Raw genomic sequence first — 19097 nt, forward strand, 5'->3', positions numbered from 1 at the left:
CATCAAACATGGAAGAGGTAATGTACAGAAATATAAAATTTTTATTTTGGCCTACAGATAATGAAAATATTGAATGAAATTACATTTACAACCTGTGACAACTTTAAGCCCATAAGCCCTGATATCAGGTTGATATCAAAGTGAAATTTATACTAGACCATCTTTCAGTTCATATCTACCTTCATTATATATTCTCATTTTCAATTAGATTTTTGATGCCATCATGGAAAACCACTGCAAGAAAACAAGCATTTGTGTCATTTACTGAAATATAGACCTTCCGCATGTGAAAACTTCACATGCTCCACTCTTTCATATAGACCCTTTTACTGTTTCTACACAATGATGACGTAGCAACATATGCGCGCGCATTTTGGCAACTGAAGTGGTGTTATTCCCCATAGGTTCTAACGTGTTAGCAACTCCGAAAGTGATATTAATATCTACAGCTTCGCGAGCGGATTAATCAACACAGGCAGATAAAGTTATTTTAAAAAGTTGACTTTATCAAATGGTATCCGGCTATCAGATCCGTGTAGTCGAGTGGATAGAAGACGTTAGCAGATGGCCAAATACAGTGGCCAGATATATGTACATAAACCAGGGCTCTCAAGTTTTAAAGACAGGCAAGAATTACAAATAACCAACAAGATGACATGATTTTTAAAGTGACCAATAACATCGACGATGTAATACACTATAATTTATTTAGTGCTAATAAAATTATGAAGCCTATTTGGAGAGAGAGATGTTTAATGTGACAAAATGTCAGTCATCCTGTGATGACGAAAATATAACTAACGTACTACTGAGCAGGTTTTTAGTGAACAGGCTGTAAAACTGTTGACTGTTCAGACACTCATGAAAAACTGATGCTGATTATCTGGGAAACATTCTCTAACAGCAGTCAAGTTGTCATTGTTTGTGTCAAACAAGCTGTGAATTTGTTGTAACATTAAAATAGGAGATCATGACTTACTCTGTGCTCAAAGTGATGCTCAGAGCTGTTTTCCTCTGTGGGTGAACGAGGATGATGGTGAACAATTCCAGGATATGCTTTTTTTCATTGGTTGTTGCGTTAAATCGTACCCAGATACAATAGTGCTATTTTCTGATTGGCTACTGTGTAGCCTCTTTCTTTTTTTGATTGGCTGATAAGTGGCAGGCTACTCCAGGGGAGCTTGATTCCTGCCCGGCGCGGCGGCATATTAAATATATGAAAAATAGTTTTTCTGCGTGAGGAATACAATGTGTGGCGGGAGTGCGTGACAAAAGACCGAAATGAGTGACTGTCACGCTCAGTGCATTACACTTGAGAGCCCTGAAAAACTTTCAAAGTTGCTAACACGTTAAAACCAATAGGCAACAACACCACTTCCGTTGCCAAAATGCGTGCGCAACTGTTTGATCACGTGAGCTGTAAAAGGGTCTATTCAATCCTAGTCTTATAGTACTTGTAGACAATTACATATCTATCAAAATTGTTCTCATGTGCAATGCTAATTTGTTTTTCTTAATTGCCATGCTTTAACTCACTGTTTAATTAGTTTTTAATTTTTTTTGATGTCTTCTGCTTTAATCAGTGTGTCATACTTTGCTAAGAAATGATACAAATGATAGATAGTGGCGGTGATCAAGCTATCTGACAGTGATATTATTGCATTATTAGCAGTGCTGCATTCACACTGCAGATTATAAAGCTATAAGCCCTGTGGGAGGACAGGTGTCCTGGTTTATTCTAGAAAAAAAAAAAACATCTCTTTCTCTGCATTACTTTCTCTGTCTCTTTGTCAGCTCATGGCTGATGGGGAGAGAGCAGTCAGTGACAATCGCCGTGTGAATGATCTATTTGCTGTTCACTTTGATTGTACATTTGGCACATTTTCTGGTTGTCATTCTCATCTCATGAGAGAATTACTCTGATGTTTGGCAAACTGATCTCAGTTTAGGCCGGCTGACAGTCACATTGTTGTATTTGTTTTGTCCAAGACCTACAAAAGGCTTGAGATTAACAGTGTTGGATTGTACAAATTACACAAAAGATGGGGCTTTCCTTTGTTGTGATGCTGCACGGCCTCTCCGAGTTCTCACGATCCACAATTCATCGTCTCAGCATCGAGCGTGAAGCTACGGCTATGGTGTGTGTATCAGTTTGTGTATAAAGCCTGCTGTGTTAATTCATGAGCACTTGAAGGTCGCTCCACATGAGAGCTGCTCTGTCTGGGATTCAGAGACCATGCTCAGTAGATTTTGGGGATGTGCGGTGGTTAAACCAGCCTCTGGCAGAGATTAGCCAGCGTAATGTAAGGCAGCTTAATGCCGGGAGCCTTGAGATGATAACCCCTGCCGCTTCAAACAAAACAAACATGTTCTGTAGCTTCATTCCAGGAAAATCCTGCAAAAAGAGTATTTAATGTTTGACTGATAGGTGGGCCAGGAAAATGAAAAATCTTTAAAAAAGTCTAGTTCAAAACAAATGTACTCTTTGTGTTCATGTTGGTTTCATTTGATTTAAAAAAAAAAAAAAAACTTTTACACCATTTTCAAAAATGCTTAGTTTGATGACTAAACATGTCATGTGGTGTACCAAGTAAAAAGTAATAAAATATTTTCATTACATCTTGAATGCATGAATAACCATTATTTAAAAAAAAAAAAAGTTTAAAAAGCATTTTTCAAGGCATTTTTTTTTTTTACAAATATTATCAATTATTATTTTATAAACATTATTGTCACTATGAAATAAAAATGGACAATGCAATATTAATGGAATATTGCAGCATTTATTTTCAATGATTTATCTGTGCATATCATTATTTTTTAATTAATGTGTCCTCATAACCTTTCTATTCAAAATAACTTCTCCCTCTTGCAACAACATATATTCTTTTCTCTGATGTTTACTAGCCTGAGGGTGGGACAACCTGTCACTCACATGAGATCACAGCAATAGCAAACCACAACAATTTAATTGATAGAGTGGTGCAGGTATGACATCACTTTGTAGGCCTAAACGCGGAAACGGGTTAGAATTTTAACACTTCTGATTCCATCGTCCTGAAGTCAGTGGGTTTTTTAAATGGGATTTTGGTTAAATGCCTGAAATTAGGTCTGTGGTGAACACAAGCTAAGACACTTTCACGTTTTATTCTACGAGATAAAATACATCAGTATTACCCCACTAATGATTTTTTGAAGCTATTGTGTTTCTTGAAAAAGGCGGTTGCTAACAAGTGGCTAAATGAGGTTACACAGGCTGTCGGGGAGATTAAAGGGTCATGAAACCCCTCTGTTTTACCCTGGTCGTTCACACCTCTGAGTTTCAAAAAGTCTGTGAAAATGGGCGTGTAAAGCTTTGGAAAAGTGGGAGTGTAGAGGAGGGGAAGAGGGGAGAGAACAACCAATGAAGCACAGACATACAACACACTCATTATACACAATAATGAATATTAATATATGAGCACGGAGAGAATGACAACAAACTCCCAAGCACAAGGGAGAAATGCGAAAGCATATATTTAATAGGGCTAATAATAGGCTACTTTGATTACATTTACGAGCACTGCAGTCTCAAAATCAGTCTTTTAGAATTATCGTGTCGTCGCGTACACAGTATCAGTGTCCAGTTTGCACATTTAATTCATTTGAAAAGACTTAATGAAATATGTGTGCATAACTACACCGTGCTGGTTAATGTGTGGTGCAGGAGAATGTGTGAAATAAAAACTTTAAACACGGATACTTTATTCTGTATGAGCTATGAGCCATGTGGCTAGTGTTATTAAACTCATCGAGAAGCTCCGCGCTGAAACCAAGCATATGCGCACTCCGCCTGTATATCATAATAACAATTGTATTTTTCATGTGTTCGTATTCAAACTCCAGCTCTGACCGCATCGCGGGCAAAATTCAAACAACACACTTGCTGTGCTGAGGGAAATTGCTATGATTTGAACGCAGCTAGAGCAGGCAGAGGAGAATGAGCCGCACTTTTGTGACATTTGAATTCTCCGCTGTAATACAATCTCACGCGAACATATTTTCCATTTGTGCTGGTAGATTACTGCAAAACAATCCACATGCACACAAACCTCTGCTCTGGTCGTGTCGCAGGAAAACACATTGTGTTGTGGCACTGAGGAAACGAACACCAACGATATGTCTCTCAATGACAACAGACTGAGGCGAGAGAAGAGATACTTCCTCATGCATAATACTGCAATTATAATCATATGCATACTACAGTGCAGTGATTGGATTGAATGAGCTTTATCTCATGAATATGACCCTTTAAACGTCATCCTGTGGGTTCTCTCAATGATGTGATTTCTATTTTTTTTTTTTTTCTACAAGTGTGTTGGACCATATGGCCTTGTAGGTCGTACCACGTGACTTCAGTTTTTCAAATTTTAAAAAGCAATGAAGCAATTTTATTAAATTGTAAAATTTTCTAAAAAAATAATAATAAAGGTGTCACATCTCACCAGGTTCTACCACCTCACACACCCAGTGTTCACTCTCACCTGAATACTGGTCACCTGCACCTGTCCCTCATCAGCACGCCAATCAGGACTTAGCACACACCTTAAAGCCGACTTCAGACTGCACGATTTTAACCCCGATTTTGGCTCGCCAACAGGTTTTGAGAAATCGCTGACAAATGCCCGAAATCACAGGCAAATCGGTGCTCGTTCACGCGAGTGACAATCACGCAGTGTGAATGAGCAAAGACGCGATCTGAGAGAATCGCCGACGAGTCGCCGACACCCGTGAGATATTTGGCATGCTAAATATCTGGACCTGTCGCCGATTCAAAATCCTGCAGTGTGAAAAGTGTTCTGACTAAAAACTACATCGGCGATGACCGACAGCCAATGAGAGAGCAAGATACAGAGCAGCGGGGAGTTTGGGGAGGAGTTATAGACCACAACATCAGCAAGCATGGCTTCATTCACATAAACATTACAATTATATCAAACAGAAACAAAGCACAAACATTTGCTTGACCATCCGAAACAGCAGCACACAGAAAAGTTATGTATTTAGCTCCAACTGTCATTGCAGAACACACAATCCTTGTACTTTGCGTCTCCCGAAACATTTCCTCCATATTCTTCTTTTATTTATGTTGTTTTCGCTGCAAATCAGCGCACAGGCAATTCGTATTTCAAGCTTCATTGCGGGCTACTATTTTTAATAATAATCCCACCGTGTGTCTCAATCAGCTTCCTAGTTCAGTAGTCAGGGCACTGATCAGGGTATCAGCCACATTCACTTTCATTATGTACTGATTCACTACCTAGGGAGCTAGGGAGCTGATTGAGACGCAGGGCCAGTCTCACGTGAGAACTCTGGTCTTGCGCGCGTTGTTTCCTTGTCAGGTCTCGCGTGTGTTTGGTTGTGAAACGTTGTTTGCGTGCCAGACAGAGTTGTCGGCGATTCTTCCTATTGTAAAGTCATGCAGTGTGAAACCTTCTGTCGCCGATCCATCGTGCAGTATGAACGCAGCAGCGACTGAATGCTGGCCAAGATAGTCATGCAGTGTGAAAAGAACAGTGACCTGACTACTTTGAAAATCGTGAAGTCTGAACTCGGCATAAGCCGACTTCAGGCAAGCACGATTTTAGCCCCGATTTTGGCTCGCCGACAGGTTTTGAGAAATCGCTGACAAATGCCCGAAATCACAGGCAAATCGGAGCTCGTTCACGCGAGTGACAATCACGCAGTGTGAATGAGCAAAGACGCGATCTGAGAGAATCGCCGACGAGTCGCCGACATACGTGAGATATTTGGCATGCTAAATATCTGGACCTGTCGGTGATTCAAAATCATGCTGTGTGAAAAGCGTTCTGACTGAAAACTACATCGGCGATGACCGACAGCCAATGAGAGAGCAAGATACAGAGCAGCGGGGAGTTCGGGGAGGAGTTATAGACCATAATATCAGCAAGCATGGCTTCGTTTCAGATAAACATTACAATTATATCAAACAGAAACAAAGCACAAACATTTGCTTGATCATCCGAAACAGCAGCACATTGAAAAGTTATGTATTTACCTCCAACTCTCGTTGCAGAACACACAATCCACAGTCTCCCCAACCATTTCCTCCTCCATATTCTTCTTTTCTTTTTCTTGTTTTCGCTGCAAATCAGTGCACAGGCAACTTGTATTGCAAGCTTCTTGAGGGCTACCATTTTTAATAATAATAATAACTCTTGCACGCGTGATATCGCGTTTTTTCCTTGTCACATCTCGCGTGTGTTTGGTTGTGAAACATAGTTTGCGTGCCAGACAGAGTTGTCGGCAATTCTTCCTATTGTAAAGTCATGCAGTGTGAAACCTGTCGCCGATCCATCGTGCAGTTTGAACACAGCAGCGACTGAATGCTGGCCAAGATAGCCATGCAGTGAGAAAAGAACAGTGACCCGACTACTTTGAAAATGGTGCAGTCTAAACTCGGCTTTACAGTCACTCTTTGGGTGCATCTCAATCAGCTCCCTAGATTCCAAGGTCATGAACCAGTATATCGTGTACATGAATTCGGGCACTAGTAAGGACAGTAAGGACCCCGGCTCACTACACATTGGGACACTGACGACTCTTCTCTCATTATACAACATCACTACTTGTATTTATGAACCACAACAGAACTGATATCTTTCTGACATTGTTTTAATGTTATTTAAAGTACAGTATGATTTATACTTTGCTTGTTACATATACGTGCAGCATTTCAGCTATAAATAATTTATGAATGTTAGTGAGATTATTTTCATTACCTGTCTAGGGAGGTTCAGATTTATGCTGAAATATAATTGTTTTTTATGTTTAAAAACATCTATCGTGTGTCATTATGTGTAGTGAGTTGGCATTAAGTGATTTATGTTTCGTGTTTCAGAACTTCCATTAAGGGAACATAGTGAGCATTGATGCTTCCTGGTGGGACTTTTTAGGGAGCAAACGGATCAGTGCACTGGTTGGATTTTGCGATTGAGACTGCCTTTAAAATGGCCAACTCTGATAAGTGCCCAGGGGCCAGTTGCATAAACTTAGTCACTATATTAAGACTGTGTCTTAAGAACCAGTTTGACCAACTTGCAGTTAACCAAGGGGTAATCAATGTTATTTTTCCAATTCAAATTACACCAGTCTACCTTTTTATGTAACAGACTTTAAAAAATTATGACCACTCTTCAAGAAAAATATTAGTGTCTTAATGTTTAAGACTAGTCTAAGTGGTTCATTCAACCGGCCCCTGATTGCTGCACTAGGCAGCTGATTGAGACACTCTTTGTCTGGTCTCCAGTGTGGATATTAGGCTTGTTACCTTACTCGCTGTCTCCGAGTCTGGCATTCCCAGACAAAAGACCAGCCCTCAACATCATGAACCCAACAGGCCGATATCCATTCCAGGAACTCAACGATTCCCTTTGCCCTGTTCTAACAGCATCTGGATCTACCACGCACCTGTAAATGCACCAGGCACTTGGAGGACTGCAATGGCTTCCTGCTCCAGTGTTCACTTCCCCTAGAGATATATAGAGATATAGCCGCATTGCTTCCCCACAGAAAGACCCAAATTTTCTTTCATCCTTTCATTGCTAAAGGGGCATGTGCCCCAGTGGGCTGAAACCATTGATCAGTGACACCAATCTCTCAACAGTTTTGTGGCTCACTTCAGAGAAGTTTTCAGCCGTCAACTTCATTCATTTACACCAGGGAAAAAAGTTCCATCAATGACAATGCTCTGAGGTTTCATACCTTAGCAGTGGATGGAACAAGCGCTCACTCCTCACAGCTTATCACCAAGGATTGGAACCGGCTCTTAGTACTACTCCACTCACCACAAGGGTATCACTCTTATTGCTTCTGATATTTCTATTCCAGTTACTGTCCTCATCGACTCTGGGTCAGCCAGCAATTTCATTTCCAGGGACCTCTGTGTGGGTCCCATCCAGCTCCAAGTAGGACAGTTGCACACTGAGAACATTCCAATCCCAAGACCCTCCCCATTAAGTGTACCTCCATCGAGAGCCCTGTGGACCTCCAAAGCTTATACAATATCTTCCGGATACATGAGGAGGATGAGTGTAAGACCACCTTCGTGACACCTACAGGCCATTAAGAGTATTGCGTTATGCCTTATGGGCTTGTCAACACCCCCTCCATATTCTAGGATTTTATGCACAAGGTGCTCAGAGAGTACCTCCACCACTTTGTACTGAGGTTCATAGATGACATCTTGGTGTACTCCTGGACCAACTCTTCCTCAAAGCCAAGAAATGCACCTTCCACCAGTCCTCCACCCAGTTCCTCAGTTACCAAATTAGTGAAAGGTTGATATAGTACGTTCTTGGCCAACTCCCATCACCATAAAAAAGTTACAACTTTTCCTGGGTTTTGCCAATTTCTCCACACATTTCATCAAGAATTTCAGTTCCATTACATTTCCACTCACCACCCTAATGAAAGGCAGGCCCAAGTCTCTGTCCTGGACTCCCAGTGCCACCCAAGCTATGCAAATTCTAAAGGATGCCTTCACTAGTGCTCCTGATCCATCCCGATCCAGAGAAGCCATTCGTGGTCAAAGTCAATGCTTCAACAACTGCCGTAGTAGCGGTGCTTTCACGGCAGCTGGGGAAATCATCACGACTCCATCCATTTTCCTTCTTTTCCAAGAAGCTCACTCCGGCGGAGCAAAGCTATTATATTGGAAATTGTGAGCTCTGGAGGAATGGAAGCATTTGCTGAAGGTAGCTGGTCACCCTTTCTTAGGATTATGGCAAACTATTTTAGGTTCTCATTCTCTAAGATTTTTTCATTCATTTTCATGAGACATTTTCTTTATTATGATAACAGGACAGTAGTATCAAATAGACATTTTTCAATGTTATGCCCCTGAAAATATGAAAATGAATTTTCATTGCTCACCAATGAAGCATGCTCACCATATTGTATATTCAAGTAATTGTATGCAATAAAAAAACAAACAGAATTTTTAATGCATTTTTGAATAAATTAAAAGGACAAAAGCAAAAGCAGCATCATGTAATTGAACTTGGTGTAAACAAGACATAAGATGTTGATTTGATTTTAGCATTGATTTATCAGTTAATTCTTCTGAAATGTATATGTATCATGCTACAGGCTGAGTATTTTGATGTCATTGTTCATTGTTAGAAAGTTCACGTGATAGCCCAGACTCATGCACGTGTTGTCAGGTGATTTGTACTTGCTGTGCTTTTAGCTTGTGGAAAGGTCATCTCTCTTCACCTGCGACTCCAGAGGGAGTAATTACAGACCGATGTGACCACCCACGTCTCACTTGTCTCTCGCCTCTCGCTCTCTCTCCCTAAACATATTGCAGAACTCATGTTCAGCTGAGACACATGGGTACCCTGCCCTTGTTTTGTCGATTTTTATTCGAACATTTTTAAAATCACTCCAATAACTTCTCTCACTCTGTTTTTCAGATAAAAAATACTCTATAATACTAAAATTAAAATACTAAAAATCTGTCGCATCATTTGCCTGTCTTTCAAATCAAATGGACAGATTTCTTTTATATGCAAGCGAGTGTTTTCTTAGTTTTTTGTGTATTCTTAAAAGATAGTACACACAAAAGTGAAAATTCTTTCTGTCATCATTTACTTACCCTCAATCCTGTATGACTTTCTTTCTTCTGTGGGATATAAAAGAAGATATTTTCATTTTGAACTGTTCCTTTAACATCATCTGATTGTACTGTTAGTGAGTAATCACATGTAATTTCACAAAAGTGACATAATCAGGTTGATCTGGGGTTCAGTAAAGCTACTCTGTTGCTTGCTTTAAACCTCAGAAAGCCAACCAGATAATGCAGACTGTATACAGCATCGTCTTAAAGTGATTATATGTTCCTGTCAACTTGTGTTGTTGGGAAGAGTAGGGATATAAAAAATGAGAAATGGCAAAGGCCTTTCTAGATATTGTTGAATATGGGTTAAAGATAGTGTTTGCTTCTCCTCTCAATTTGATACGGTTGAACAAGCAAGAGAAAAGATGTCTGACGGTCTGACTTTCTCTCTCTGCCTACTGCAAGACCTATTCATAGATGTTTTCAGTCCGAGACAAGCCCACGGATCGCCCACAGTGCATTCACTGGCCATCTGATGCATTTTCTCAAAAAAACTAGAAAGTACTTTCTTGATTTGCTCTAATCTGATTGGCTGACTTTTCCCACTTCCGGAAATAAGGGCATTTATGGCTTTTTTATCAGTCCGTCTGGAAAAAAAGTAGACTTGGCAAGTAAACTAAACGTCTGTGATTCCAAATTATGTCTGTTTAAGGATTAGTTCACTTTCAAATGAAAATTACCCCAATATTTACTGACCCTCAAGCCATCCTAGGTGTATATGACTTTTTTCTTTCCGATGATCACAATCAGAGTTATACAGTATTAAGAAATATCCTGATGCATCCGAGCTTTATAATGGCAGTGAGCGATACAAATGAGTATGAGCTGAAGAAAGTGCTTCCATCCACATCCATCCATCGTGAATGTACTTAACTCTGGGGGGTTAATAAAGTCCTTCTGAAGCGAAGTGATCCGTTTGTGTAAAAAAAAAAAAAAAAAAAAAAATCCATATTTAACAAGTTATGAAGTAAAATATCTAGCTTCCACCAGACCGCCTTCCGTATTCAAGTTATGAAGAAAGTGTAAACTGCCGTCGCGTCAGCTGTTTTTGTAAGTTGAATAGGGAAGGCGTAGGACGTAGCGTAAGCTTTGTGAACCGCAAGAGTTTTACACTTTCTTCGTAAGTTGAATACAAAAGGCGGTCTGGCAGAAGCCCTGGAGCCATGTCGAGTACGTTTATGATGGATGGATGTGGATGGAAGCACTTTCACTGCCATTATGAAGCTCGGATGCACCAGGATATTTATTAATATATCTCCAATTGTGTTCATCAGAAAAAAGAAAGCCATATACACCTAAGATGGCTTGAGGGTGAGTAAAGCTTAGGGTAATTTTCATTTGAATGTGAACTAATCCTTTAAATAGTTAGTGCTTATTACTTCCAAAATCCAGACCAGATTCTATACATCATTTTCACTACTTCTGTTCTGTTACACTGTTACTTAAATATTTTTTAAGCTTGTATATTATTGTGGTATCACTCACTACTAAATGGCACATAAAACAAAATAGACTGTGATTGGTCACTTTACATGTTGAAGTGGGCGGTTTTGTCCAGAATAAGGTACAATTTAAATCAGACCTTTTGCTATATAATCAAATATATTGTTCTGCAAGACATTTTCACATAGCAGCATACTATAGCTGCAAAGAAACATGCACATCACTATTCAACAAAGAATTTTTTTATATAAAGCATATATACACAGTACGCTTTATTAGTAAACTGAATTAAATTTAGAGAATGTAGAGGGTCTCTCTTCACTAAGTAGCAGACCTAAAACCTTCTAGATGATGCTCCTGTAGATGAAATGCTCTCTAGACAATTAGAATGTGGAAATACAGTCTGTTCACAAGTTGGAGAGGTGATAGTGCTCCAAGTGAAAATATCAGCTCTTCTAAATCACAGCTCATTACAAAAAGTTGCATTTATATATGTCGACAGTGGCTTTTTATCATGAGCATATGTGGGATGAAGCCTCCTTTAGTCATGCATTCAATTACTGCTGTCTTGTTCAGTAGATAAAATGAGAAGAAAACACAATTTCCATCCTGAATGTGTTATCTTTAGGATTTTTTTTTTTTTTCTCTAGAAATGAGACTGCCTGGTGGCTGAGTGAAGTGATGGGGCACAATTCCCAAAATCACAGTGCTGGACATGAACAGATAGTGAAAGGGAGCATAAATGCGTCCATCACTCATACGCACGCACGAATCGCACACCCCAGGGTAGAAGTGCTGTTAACTGGTGAATGAAAAAGGCCTGGGAGAGGCTTTCACATAACACAAATTTAACTGCCACTGTCAGCTAAGGACAGATATGATAGAGTCTGTGGCCTAGATACTGGCAATAGCCTAGAAGAAGGACTATATGCTAGATGAATATGTGTAACGTTCTGCAATCTGCAGCAGAAGGGTTGTATGTGAATGTGTTTGTAATATACAACATGATAAGGATGCAAATTTTTATGCCAGTGAACATTTCCTAGGGTGGGTTTAATTTTGAAAGTTGTCTTTTATAGACAGTTGACTCTAGAATATATACCATATGTTTTATTATGTTCACTTAACCAGAATGTTGTCATTTATGAGATGCTTTAATCCAAAGCAACTTCCAGTGCTCTTGTTACAGGGACAAAACCCTCTAGAGCAGCCTGGGGTGAAGTGGCTTCCTCAAGGCCTCCGATATGATTCTTCATGGCTTCTACCTTGCGGGGCTCAAACACTACTTGTATTTTCACTGTGGAGTCATGTCGGGGAAAAAACGCAGGGCCCGAGAACGTAACGTTGCTGAACTTTACGATCTCGAGCCATGCGATTTTACCCCTACATGACTCCACAGTGAAAATACAAGTAGTGTTTTTTGTAAACAGTGTGATGATCAGTATTTATAGAGCTCAGTTTTCATTTAACTGATACTGTAAATGACTGGTCACCTAAAAAAATATATATTTTAAATAGCTTTTTGACAATACTTTTGGACTACAACAAAACACAAAATAAATGTGTAATTTAATTTAATTTAATTTAATTTAATTTATTTTATTAATTATATTATATTATATTATATTATATTATATTATATTATATTATATTATATTATATTATATTATATTATATTATATTATATTATATTATATTATATTATATTATAGCATTGATGGGTGCTTGTATTGATAGTCTTGATATTAAAGGTGCCATCGAATGTTTTTTTACAAGATGTAATATAAGTCTAAGGTGTTCCCATGAATGTGTCTGTGAAGTTTCAGCTCAAAATACCCCAAATACCAAATTTTTTGAACTGCCTATTTTGGGGCATAATTAGAAATGCACCGATTCAGGCTGCGGCCCCTTTAATTCCTCACGCTTCCCGCCCTCCGAGGTCGTGCTTGCCTTAAACAGCATAAACAAAGTTTACACAGCTAATATAACCCTCAAAATGGATCTTTACAAAGTGTTCGTCATGCATGCTGCATGCTGCATGCATGCATCAGATCATGTGAGTATAATATTTATTTGGATGTTTACATTTGATTCTGAACGAGTTTGATAATGCTCCGTGGCTAACGAGCTAAATCTAACATTACACACTGTTGGAGAGATTTATAAAGAATGAAGTTGTGTTTATGAATTATACAGACTGAAAGTGTTTAAAAATGAAAATAGCGACGGCTCTCGTCTCCGTGAATACAGTAAGAAACTATGGTAACTTTAACCTCATTTAACAGTATATTAGCAACATGCTAACGAAACATTTAGAAAAACAATTCACAAATATCACTAAAAATATCATGATATCATGGATCATGTCAGTTATTATTGCTCCATCTGCCATTTTTCGCTATTGTTCTTGCTTGTTTACCTAGTCTGATGATTCAGCTGTGCACAGATCCAGACGTTAATACTGGCTGCCCTTGTCTAATGCCTTGAACATGGGCTGGCATATGCAAATATTTGGGGCATACATATTAAAGATCCTGACTGTTACGTAACAGTCGGTGTTATGTTGAGATTCGCCTGTTCTTTGGAGGTCTTTTAAACAAATGAGATTTATATAAGAAGGAGGAAACAATGGAGTTTGAGACTCACTGTATGTCATTTCCATGTACTGAACTCTTGTTATTCAACTATGCCAATATAAATAAAAATTTTCCATTCGATGGCACCTTTAAAGAATTTTGAAGAAAAAAAAAAAAAACTATGAATATATAAAACAAGGAAAACAAACATTGTTCAAACTTGTGACTGCTTTCTTATGTTTACTACTGCAATATTTTTTTTTGTTCAAAATAAATGTAGACTTATACACACCTATTAAAAATTGTTTTAAAAACCTTATTTATCTGTTCGTTCATTTGGTGACCTTTCTTAACGTACCATAAGCTAAAGCAGGATTTAAAGTCAGTGAATTTTATGTTGTGGCAAACAGCTGTCTGTTGGATTCCTCCTATTCTCCAGTATTCTTAATTGCCTTGACGGTTTGGTGAGGCTGTGGGTTTAAATGTAGATTCATTCCGTCTGTTCAGCTTCGCAGTTTTCATGATTGAGAGTCGCATTTGAGGAGCTTCAAGCTAACACTGAATTTGAAATGTTTTTCAGTTTTACTGTGTGACCACCTTATGCGTCATTAATAAAGGAGGAGATGCAGTGCAAATTTGCTTTGCTATATTAAGGGCTTTGAGTGTTGAGCTAAAGCAAGCATCAATTGCTACTGCTCAGGATTTTAAAACTCCTAACCTGTTCCTAATTATTACACTTCTGCACCTTTTGTGCTACAGACATGAATAATTGCTCAAATTGTATTGCTTATCTGAAAGATCAGACTTTCACCTGGTAGATTATAAAATCCTATATATATATATATATATATATATATATATATATATATATATATATATATATATATATGTATTTATATATATGTATTTATATATATATATGTATTTATAGGGTCTTGAGGATGGACTCTTTTGACAGGGGTTAATAAATAACTGCCTGCAATTACCCAAAACATGTTAGCAACCACATTGTAACACACAAATAACTACTTATGACACCAACCATAGCAATGCCCTGGCAACCACCCAGAACACCCTAGTGTCCTGGCAGCAAGCACCACACACCATCTTTTTTTTTCTCTCATCCTGACTGATGAAAAATTGTTTAAAACCTTAAAATTTCTAATGAATATAAATATTAAAAAAATCTTAATCTGTATTTTATTTTGTCAAGTAAATATGTAAACAATTATGTAAATATAAATATATTTGAGAAGCTAAACTATATAAGGTGAGACTTATTTCAGAAAATATATATTTAATTAAGTTTATACAATAAAAAATTTATGCTAAAAGTGTGTTAAGATTTTGACTAAAGTGAAGAAAAAAACTAATTGCTTTTGGCAATTTTGCCTCTATTTGTGTAGATATTTTTACTGCAATGGACAAATATATAAATATCTGTATTTAACATTTTTACTCTGTTTCTGTATTTGCAGTGAAATGTTTGGCACTGTCTGAATCTGCACCCATCTGGAGCTGAGCCGTTTTTCCCCCATCCCCATCGTCCTGATCCTGAGCCCCGATTCTGATTATTAGGAACAACTGCAAGACCCCTAACTCATCTACCTCGACGTCCCTCTTTAACCCGGTGCTGGCACTGCTTCACCCATAGTAAACAAATGAGCCTGGGAGGTGAGTGCCTGTCTCATTTTGTCATATATTTGACAAAGATCCAATATCTCAATCTCTTTCTCTCCCTCCAGAACTCTGCGTTGCTCATTCTATTACACTCTTTAGACATCTTTTCCTCACAGTTTATAAAATATCCTCTAAAAACCTCTCTACACCCTGACCGTTATGGAACCTCATAAGTGACCATTTTGGAATGCTCTGTAATTAAAGCAACTACTCCATCCAGAGGATAGTTTCCATGTAAAAATCTCAACAATAGCACTCTGCAAGGGTGACCCAACTTGCAATTGATTTCAGTGGAGTTTGTTGTTAGCATGTTTCTAAGCTACCGTTGATGCTCTCATAAGCATTTTAAATCAGACTAAACTATTTTAAAGAATACTTTAAGAATATTATGAATATTTTAATTATAACTTAGATTTATTAATATCGAATATTTTTGCTGGGAAAATAATATTACAAAAATTATCAAGTATTAGCTGTTTTGTGTTTTATGGTAAAATTACAATATTTGGTATATTGTTGTCAAAAAGTAAAGAAAATACCAAATTTAACTTCAAGTTGACACTGAACAATTGCTATATTCAATCCTGGTTGGTTACATCCTAAAAATAAATAACACATGCAAATTGTGTATATCACACAAAATACAGCATTTCATTTTTAATCACACTAAATTATTTTTAACCATACTTTTCAGAATGTAATGAAATTGAATATCATCATTGAGCTCTTCTAGGATTGTTTTCTCCACGAAAGATACATACGATGCCGCATTCGAATTTGGCTAAAAAAATGATGTCTTGGAAGGAAGCATAATTAAGTCTGGATCAGCCTTTGGGCCTGGGGTGCACATAGGTGCCTAAAAATGCTGTCTCCTTAGGCATCTCACTAGGTTTTGAAACAGAGCATGACTTTCTCCTTCACTGCCTGAGTGAAACCTGTCCTTGAATGTTTAACATTTATCTCTCCAGGCAGCACAAAAGACTCTCATTTCCCCTGTTTTCAGGACACAATAGCTATTTTTAGAAAAAGTTGCAAATTTAACTTGTTCACAGATTTGCAATATTGCTTAATACATTTGCGAATAAAGTACCATATCCATCCCATGTGTTCAAGAGTACAAAATCTTCACTTTATGGGAAATTTGGCACAATATGTCATAATGAAAATGAAGTTGCTGCAATCGTGGAAGCCACTGTGACTCTTTTTTCCTAAATCATAAAAGACTTGCGTCTCAGAGCGCAGACTAATGCAGTAAACACTGTCATGTTTATCTTACTTTCGGGGGGAACGCAATCGCGTGAGACATTTCTGGGAGGTCGTTATACCAAATCATTCTGATGGCAGACTTTGGCTCAGGCATTTCAGAACGACCAAACCAACATTTGAGATGCTGTGCAAAGAAATTGGTCAGCTGGTTAGCCCAGTTATCCAATCACATCCTCTGTTGCCTTTATTCTGTAAATGTGTTGGCATCGTATGCACATCTTCTTATTGTATAAAAAATGTATTTGCCTCAATTGAGCGCATACGATTTTTATGCACATTTTTGAATTTATGCGCATCTTGGTGTTTCCATCAAGCATTTCTTTATACAATATCCCAAAATGTGCATAAATAAAGTGGATAGAAAGATAGCTAATGTCATTCTTGATCTAACATGGATGTTTTTCACTTTAAAATAATGGTCCAGATCACTAGTAGTTACTGCATAGTGACTAGGTAACACTTAAGTAATTAGTGATGCATTTTATGACTATATTCAGAGTAAAAATGATGACTGATTACATCTCACAATTTACATCTCTTACAATTTGTCCATTAGTTAATAGTTATTAATAATGCTAATCTCATTAGGTAATTATTGATTAGCTAATAAGGAACTATCTTCTAAATTTGATATTACTTACTGATTAGTTAAGCTTGTTTCTATATTAGTTAATAGTAGTAGCTGAAGTGTTAATGTAGAACTACTCATTAGTCCTGCATTACTTCCTACATAATTACTTATTAATGACGGACCATTATTCTAAAGTGTTACCATTTTTTCTTCGAACTTTAAAACAATTGTACCATGTTAGATGAGTGAAAATGGTTTAAAACTGTAAATTTAACTTCAAATCATAAGTGAAGTCCCTCACTGAACAATCAAAAAAAGTTAATTGTTTGATACAATTTACTTATTGTGTTTATAATACTGCAAACCAAGTTTTCTGCTATTGATGGATACGGGTAAGGTTAGGAACAGGTTTGGTGATATGGTTAGGGTTAAGAGTGGGTTACTGTCTAAGGTGGGTTATAGATTCCTAATTTTTATCCCTAATTTCTGTCTGGTCCCTAATTTATATCTGGTTTGATTCCATCCTAAAAGGAAACCTTTTTTAATTTCTTGATTTTTATTCTGTTAATGTTATTGCCATTGTGTAAACAATCAGGTTTCATACCTTTAAGAGCCCGATCTTGATGTCTTTATACATCTTTCATGGAAATACTTTCTTAAATTCCAACACAGACATATTCATTTTGTATACATGGTTTAAAGTGTATATGGCAATGACTGTAATACATGCCGCTGTTAAAGAGCCAGGCTCTGATTGATTTCAGCACAGGCATGCTTTTAAACTGTTTCTTATTCATTGAAATATTTCTTGCAGTCTTAAATTAATCTGCTCTATCAGATTGCGGCTGGATTTGTCTCTTATCTTTCGGCAATCCTTTGAATATTCATTCTGCTTCAAGCGCAAAAGGTTGTGTAATATTTGTTGCCATTGCAACAGCTGTGCTTTGTGTGTTATAAATAATGAGAAGAGGAAGCAGCAGTAGCCACGGACCACACCATTGTCATAATGGGGGTGTTGTCACTATATAAAACCCTTACATCAGCTCTCATGGGCAATCCAGTAGCTCTTTACTGCAGGCTTTTGTGTCAGTGATTCATGATTATGGTGTTTGTTTGTTTGTTTGTTTGTTTGTTTGTTTGTTTGTTTGTTTGTTTGTTTGTTTGTTTGTTTGTTTGTTTGTTTTTACCCAATTTGAAATGCTTCTTGAATTCTCATTTGGGAAATGAACATTTTAAGGAGGGCATGTTCTTGATTTAACTTTGATAGAATTCTTCAAAGGTTGGATTTTCAAATAATTACAGTATTTTATGTATATATACAGTACAGTCCAAAAGTTTGGAACCACTAAGATTTTTAATGTTTTTAAAATAAGTTTCGTCTGCTCACCAAGGCTTCATTTATTTAATTAAAAATACAGTAAAAAAAAACAGTAATATTGTGAAATATTATTACAATTTAAAATAACTGTTTTCCATTTGAATATATTTCACAAAGTAATTTATTCCTGTGATGCAAAGCTGAATTTTCAGCATCATTACTCCAGTCTTCAGTGTCACATGATCCTTCAGAAATCATTCTAATATGCTGATTTGCTGCTCAATAAACATTTAATGTGTACAATTGTACAAAATATTTGTGTACAATATTTTTTTTTCAGGATTATTTGATGAATAGAAAGTTCAAAAGAACAGTGTTTATTTGAAATCTAATCTTTTGTAACATTATAAATGTCTTTACTGCCACTTTCTTTTGATTGATTTAATGCATCCTTGCTGAATAAAAGTATTAATTTCTTTAATTTCTTTTCAAAAAAATAAAAATAAAAATTCTTACTGACCCCAAACTTTTGAATGGTAGTGTATAATGCTACAGAAGCTTTGT

General features: G+C 37.3%; 1 protein-coding gene across 3 annotated transcripts in view; it reads left to right on the top strand.

The window, feature by feature from the left end:
• Window positions 1–19097, top strand: part of apba1a (amyloid beta (A4) precursor protein-binding, family A, member 1a) — an 81773-nt gene that overhangs the window by 12029 nt on the left and 50647 nt on the right. For all 3 annotated transcript variants that reach the window (XM_067407904.1, XM_067407901.1, XM_067407905.1), the window contains exon 2: window positions 15177–15372. The gene's annotated coding sequence lies outside the window, so the exon portion shown is untranslated. The remainder of the gene's footprint in view (window positions 1–15176; window positions 15373–19097) is intronic.

Source organism: Chanodichthys erythropterus, chromosome 13 (assembly GCF_024489055.1).
Source record: "Chanodichthys erythropterus isolate Z2021 chromosome 13, ASM2448905v1, whole genome shotgun sequence".
NCBI classification, from domain to species: domain Eukaryota; kingdom Metazoa; phylum Chordata; class Actinopteri; order Cypriniformes; family Xenocyprididae; genus Chanodichthys; species Chanodichthys erythropterus.